Here is a 7,898-nt window from a genome sequence, read left to right as displayed (position 1 = left end):
CTTCTTTTCTTTTTTTCTTTTTTTTTTTTACAACAATAATGATAATTAAAAACATTGCATTCAAACACAGAGTCATAAATGGAAATTTAATTACACAAATGTGAGTCAACACGAGCAGCTGCCTGCCAGGAGGCTGTTGTAACCGGCTCTGGTTCCTTTGATTATCGCGTCTGCTTAGTGCTGCTAATACATATTTGGCTCGAGGAGAAAGTGCTTCTTTTTTTTTTTTTTTTTTTTTTTTGTTGTTTTTCTTCTTTCTCGTCGTTTTCAGCCCGAGTGCTGCGGATCATTGGCTTTTTTTGTTGCCGTGTTTTCTTTGCTCTCTCCGAGAGTTTGCTCTGTCGGTTCCGGGCCATGGGAAAGAGCCACTACTCAACCTTTACGTACCAGCTCTGGATGTTCTGACACAAACATGGCAAACATCCCACAGGAAAAAAAAAAGTTTCAAGTCCACTGCCTTATGAAATCAATACGTCCTATAATAACAAAACAAAACAAATTGTAGGGGCTATAATAAGACATATACAGACATATTGCTAGAATATTAGTTTTAAGCAGGGTTGTTTGCAGACACTCCCACTCATATAATAATTTCCATCGTAAACAACAACAATGTGATAATAATACTAATAAATAAAGTGATTCTTTTGTAGGACAGGAATATGAGAATATGGTGGCCTGAGAGGAGGAATCTGGTGAGGACAGCTCTCTCGTGCCCCACCCCCCCACACTCTTCTCTGGGCTCATGTCAGGGTAAATTGTTTTGAGCAGAGAGCACAGAGGATTTCCTGAGCATAATCTGAAACAGTCGCTGCTAGCATTACCGCCTGATTGCAAAGATTGCAGGGCTGCAGGGCTGCAACGCCCGGCTTCAGTGGAGGGACCTTGAGGTATTCTGCATCTCAGAAGAGCCCCCCCCCCTCTCTCTCTCTGAACCCCTCAGGTCTACTAAAAACACCAGGCGGTGCTCCCCATCTATCAGCTACAGGAGATCCACATGGTTGTGTTTGAGTGATGTGACTGTCTGAATGTCCTCAGCAGACCTTCCGTCATCAGGCTTTTTGGTCAGTGTTTCTTCTTCTTCTTACAGTTCTAATCTAATAAACGAGAGTTAGCGATGGAAGAAGCGTTCAGATCATTTTCAAATGAGTCACATTTTAACATAGTTCATATCGTGTAAAAGTCCTGCATTCAGAATGTTAACTGAAGGTACATTAGGAGAGTCATTAGCAGAAAAATGTATTTTAGGTATTGTGTAGAAACGCCAGTCTGTTATTATATCTATTATTGAGATCTTTATTACAGATGCAGATGCAAAATAATGTCGCTATTTCATTTGCTGTTTGGTTGTTTAATCTATAACAATGCACTGTATTTTTCATGAATACAAAGGTTCACTTCAATTTAATAAAAAGTATATTTCCCCCCCAAATGTGGTAGAGTAGAAGCATAAAATGGAAATACTCAAGTATATTCTTGAACTTTATTGTTCTGTAATATTAAATATTTCTGGCCAAATAAGTCAAAGTTAAAGTTAGTTAGGGATTACTCATGAAGTGTTTAACACTCACAAACTCCTTCTATGCTTTATCCGTATTGTGTGTGTGTGTGTGTGTGTGTGTGTGTGTGTGTGTGTGTGTGTGTGTGTGTGTGTGTGTGTGTGTGTGTGGTTTGATTTCATGTTGCTGTGCATGACACCACTGGTGACGTTTCATTCAGCATTTTACCTTCAAGCAGAACGTACGAGTTTACCTTCAAAATGCCAACAAACACGTGACATAAGAGTTCTTACAAAATGACTCCTGACCAACAAAACATAGCTGCAGATAATAATCTGTATTTTATTTATCTTAAAGGAGAAGTCACAGTGTAGATTATGTGACCAGTCGTGTTTTTTAAATATCAAATTAAAAGCATTGAGGGATATTGTCACACGTTTGTCCAGCACAGTTTAATTTATTGCAAATAAAAATGGTTTAACTTGTACGCAGTACGTTAAGATAAAAACAGCCCACACCTGTGAATCGAGCGATGTTGCCCATATGTCAGCAGAGAGCAGAGGTCCTGCAGATCATATATAGTTCTGACAGCAGCACGTGTCCTTGGCACTCAGTGTGGCTAAATATTCACAAATTAACAAACAGGTGATCACAAAGCCAGCGGACAGACTCCTCATACCTGTTAATCTAACGACAACATGTCCGGCCGGGTACAGACACAGCGGGGCTTAAACAGGCTCTGTGCCACTCGACAGAGGGAGGCCAGCAGAGTCACCTTCAGGATGTGCAAGAGACTAAATCAATCCGACACGGAAACTCTGACTGTGCTCTTTAATCACGCTCGAATCCCTCGCTTCTCCAGTCCGGAGGGGACGACGACTGCAGCCATAAATCTATCTGCTGCATCAGCCGCAGTGTCTTCCTCTCATCAGCCACGCAACAAGTGCAAACGCAAGGCGCGCTCTAGATGACAAAAGCTGGAGGCAGCGTCAGCCTATGGCACGCCGGTGCCAGCAACAACAGCTGCTGATGGCAAACAAGAGTCTGAGTCATCAAAAGGGCATTTCATTTCTCATAGCGTAAGTGGCGGCGTCTCTAAATCAACAGCAGGAAGGGCCCTGACGTGCGCAAATAAACATGGAGAGTAGTGTGCGTGAGCCTGCGCCGTCGGGCCTCAGCTGGCTTTATGTTTTCTCTGGCGTCGGAGTCAGTGTGCGTCTCCTGTGAGGACACACACCAAAGATGAGGACTTTTGGTCGCCTTTCCCATGGTCTGGTGGCTGCAGGTATAGCTTTACCACACACACACACATACACGCACACACACACACACACACACACACACACACCACACACACAGGAGCCGGGTGTGAGACAGTCCCAGGTATCCATAACCACAGGCTGTATGAGGGGTGTGTGTCAGAGATGGGGGGGGGGGGGGAGAAGGGAGCAGGCGGGTGATGAGGGACAAAAGGATCTTTTCAGGTCTGCCTCAGAGGGGCAGGAGGGGCCGGCGGGGGGGGGGGGGGGGGGGGGGGGGGGGGGTAGAGAGATTTTCTTACCAATGATGCATGGATCTGACAATGTTCCTGCCTGGACGTACCCAGAGGCAGATGCAGTGTGTGTGTGTGTGTGTGTGTGTGTGTGTGTGTGTGTGTGTGTGTGTGTTGGGGAGGGGGGTTTGGGACTTGGAGTTTGTGGATATCAGAAGAAATAAAACTGATTAAAGTAACACAAACTCTAGATGGCAGGGTCAGGCGTCTGCTTTATTTCTATGACATGAGTATGAAGAGATCAGAGGGATTATGCTACTGCGTCTGAGAAATGTTAATTATACTGATGTGGGAGCCGAGAGCCAGAGAGTAGGAAGTCTTTTCGTCCTAACAGGAAGCTCCTATGTGACAGAGCCGAGAGAAATATTTATCTCTTTCTCCCAGTCGGATGAGTGATGCATGACCCCGGAGTTCAGACGCGGGGAGAAGGAGACTCCGCAGACGATCCCTACCTATCAGGGTGTTAAATAGCATGTTGTGTGTCAAACGAAGGACAGCATCGTATACATTACCTGATGAAGGAGGGATATTCTGTAATATGTTACAAGAGGAAAAGACAAAAGGACAAGATAAGACGTGTGTAATGTCTACGATAGAGGACTTGTGTAAAAAAAAAAAAAAAAAAACAGTAAAAAGAAAGAAGAAAATGTGGCCAGAAGGCAAAGGCTCATATAACAAACCGTCTCGTTCTCCTCCAGAGACAAAACCCAGCTCTGGTTGCTGAAAAATCAGATATGTATATTTTTGGAGCCTGGAGAGAAAGCTGATAGTGGCATTAGTCTCATATGTTTGATCAGGAAAGTGACTTCAGTCTGGGATGTTTTTTGGGATACATTTGTGAGGACTAAACAGATTTTTTTCTTAGAGCTTCAAAGCAGATTTGCATTCTATCCAACACTACAATATGATAATTCAACTGTAAATATGTCTCTGTGATGGGATGTATGAAGGAGAGACAAAGAAAAGACTGAACTGAGAGGAAGACAACTCAAAGTAAAAGGGCAGGAGTGGAAATAAAAGCACAGGTGCAGATATCCAATCCACAGCTTTCTTCAATGTTCCTCAAAGAAAATGTACATTTTAGAGAAGGAGTAATCGTGTTATGCACCTTTTGCAGTCTTCATAGGTTAAGACTAGTGTTATTATTCTTATTGTCAAAAAAAACAAACAATAAAAAGACCCAAACCAACAATGCGTTGGATGTTTGTGGCTCTCAGCCCATTGGTTCCTACTGAAGATGTACATCTTTAAATAAACGGTCACAAATAATCGTTTCATTTCTTAAAAAGGTTCTACAATTCTCACTGTCGTTTTTAGCAAACGTCACTCAATCAGAAATAAATAGTGCATCTATTGGTGAATATTTTTAGCTGCGGATTAATACACAAATCATAAAGAGCACAAACAAAATAAAAAGACAGATACATATTCTTAATGTCTGGTGATGTTCTATATATTACTTATTCTCAACAAATCCCATGAAAAGACTAAAAACCAACAATGAGTTGATTCCATCCAGAAGTATTGTCTGTGAATCCAAAGCTTTAACAAACTAAACCAAATGACCGGGTCACATCTTCCTTCACTGTGTTGAATATGAGCTGAAGTTCAGTTTGAGTCAATCCAACAAACACTGTCCTGATGACACACACTCTCACAGATTAATCCACGGTAGAAAGTAGTCCCTAGAAAGTAGTCCCTAACAAATGCACAATTCACTTCTGTTTGAGTCTCATTTGATGAAAAAACTACAGTACCCATATATTATATATATATATATATATATATATATATATATATATATATATATATATATATATATATATATTTAGACATACCTCATGGGCTGAGAGCCACAGGCAGGGATGGAAAGTCCCAAATTGTTGGAGTAAGACATTGTTGGTTTTGGTCTTTTCTCATTGTTGACAATAAGACAAATAAAGCGTAATGACAGCCTCATCCTTTGAAATTAAAAAATATGAAATTCAAAATTCACAAAAAAGCATCTGTAGGATTGTCTCTCTTTTTGTTACTGAACATAAAACAGCTGTATTTAAGGAGCCAGACATAACTAGAGCCATAATGACTGGCTTTGGTATCATATAATGAGCATTATTTCACAATAGGATTAATAATTGATAATTGACTGTTACCACATTACTGCTTCTATATCTAGCCAAGAAAGATCCACGGGTTTGAACACAGACGCATCCCTGCTCTGGCTGAAGGGGCTTTCATGGGAGGGGCAGGGGTGGCAGACACAACAAGAGGAAGTGGTATGGGATATGGGATAATGAAATATACCTCACACTCCCAAAAGGCATCACCTCACCTATCCTGGGGCTCACAAATATCTCAAGTAACCAACCCCCCCCCCTACTTCACACACACGATCCACACCCCCGCTGGGCCCAAACCACAGCGCAGCTACGCTCCACCAGGACCCTGGAGCTGCGTGCAGTTTGGACTTTATTTGTTTGCCGAGGTTGGAGTGACAGCGGCCCGAATCTGAGCTGCCATCTCGCTCCCCTCGCCCTTCATCTTCATGCTGCAGAGCGAGGAGGATAAAATACCCTTCTTGGTTTCCACACAGGAAAAAAAAAAAAAAGAAAAAAAGGAAAAATATTCAGGAAATGAAAGTTGTAACACGATCCTCTGTGTGCCAAACGTCTCCCTGAGCAGGGACAAAAGGCCCAGAGAAAAGCTGCTGCTGGGCCTATTTTAGCCTGCAGATGATAGAGGAACAGGGAGGGAAACACAGAGGGCAAGGAGACAAGAGAAGGCATGAAATCAAGATGAGTGAGGGATTAGGAATTATTAGGATGCAGTAGGGGGGGGGATGAACTGAAATGATTTCCTCAGACAGTGAAAGAGGAGGAGGCTGCTGCAGTGATGAAACTGGAGTGCTCCTGCAGCCCTCTGTGTTTCAGAGCCCCACATCCCACAGATATTCATGCACCAAGCAAAATAAACGTCCCATTCCGGCCCCGCAGTTTGTTTTCCAGCGGGCCTCTCCGGAGAGAAAGCCTTTCGTGGCTCCTCGTTCGGTGCTCGTGGCCCAGTCGAGTGAATCCAAGACGAGGGGCAGAAAGAGAGGAAAAACCACATTCATGATTTCTATTAATGAAGTAGAAAGAGGTCCTACTGATCACCAGGACATCCCGGCAGCATGAGGGGGGGGGGGGGAATGCTCCTCTGGTTCTCTAAGTGCTGGCTGGTGCATTTGCAGCATGGTGTCAGCGGCCGGTGGTAATTACCAGGCTCTCTCGGAGTTACCGCTACACCAATGTGCCACCGGCTCTGGTATGCCAGCTAAGCTCTGTTATTAGGCACAGAGCTGCCGCTGGACAGTAGGCGCTACTTCAGCAGACACAAGAGTCCGTCTGTCCATCTGTCCATCCGTCTCTCTCTCTATATATCCATCCATCCAATCGAGTCTGTCTGCAGGACGAATGATTGTTTTAGGGCTTACAAAGTACAGGCCGGAGCGCTAAATTAGTAGGATCTTTGTCCTGCGTGAGAAACGTGTTCATCATTATGCGGCAGCTATAATCACTCACAGGAGAGTTGTCATCTGGCTCCGACAAAATGACTGAAATGTCTTTGTCAAGGCTGCATTTTGGAACAGTTGGAATAATATTTGTGTAAATCCACTCACCCATCAAAGAAGCAGCAGACAAGAGGAAGCCTTCTCATCATCACCGGCTGCACGTCTTCAAACCGACTGCTGCCGCCTGCAGAAGAACCTGGAGAGAGAGAGATCAGGAATGAGATCAAGATCAGATGTTACATTTACATTCAGCACATCGACTTCACTGGAACACGTTGTGTCCATGTTAAACAACCACGCAGAGAAAGCTTAATCATTTAAACTAAAACAAAGAGTTATGGTAACTGGACTAGTACTCAATAACATTTACAGAAAGACACATATACATGTACTCTTAAAGTCAGTATAGATTCATTTTCAGATGCTTCGGCATACATGAAGATCACAAGAGATGTTCTCAAAACAGTGTCAAATTCTCAAATGCTTAGTTTCTCACGGTCGGTGCATTTTGTGTTGCTTTTCATACAGAATTCAAACGTTTAAAGCGTCAAACGTCACAGCTGATACAATTCTGACACTTTGGTTTCGCTGCATTTTGTCATAAAACGACCCAACAACACAAAACAAACGCACACAGGTTCAAACCAACGTAAAACATGAGCATATGAAACAGGAAAAGTTGAAATATCTTGTCTCCATAGAGATCCTGGTCTGTCCTGAATCAGGACAGTAACACAGCTGCTGTTACAGCACTGACTGGGACATTGTGATTACAGCCAATAAACTATTATTCATTATGAAACAATATTTCATGGTACGTGACATGAATCAGGGAGTCGTTATTTACAGTGACTCCCTATTGTTTTTATCACCTCTAAATATTTGGGCTCTGATCTGTTTGTGGATATTATTGGAGCACTTTGACAGAGCTGAGAAAAGCTATGAATCATCTACTCATCTGTCTGTTTTTATACAATATCTAGAACTGCTGACGGGTTTGAACTGAAACTGGAACGTGTGTGTGACTTGATCACACTGGGACTGGTTGTATCCAGTGTATTGTGTCATAGTCATTCCTGTCCTACCAAAGAAATATTAGATTTTATGATAAATGATGAGGAAGCAGGGGAATAAACTAATACAATAACAAAAAGTGTTGATTCTGAATCATTGATATTATAGTTTAGGGGGATGAAAAGGGGGAAACTAAGATCCCTCAAACAACAAAAGTGTCGTTCAAGCATTTTAGAAGAAGTGCAGTAACATTGTGGCAGAGTGAAATCATGCAATCATGCAA

Source organism: Cebidichthys violaceus, unplaced genomic scaffold (assembly GCF_023349555.1).
Source record: "Cebidichthys violaceus isolate CVI_PGR_0920_01 unplaced genomic scaffold, fCebVio1.0.p SCAF_39, whole genome shotgun sequence".
Lineage (NCBI taxonomy): Eukaryota > Metazoa > Chordata > Actinopteri > Perciformes > Stichaeidae > Cebidichthys > Cebidichthys violaceus.
This window is presented reverse-complemented; position numbering follows the sequence as displayed.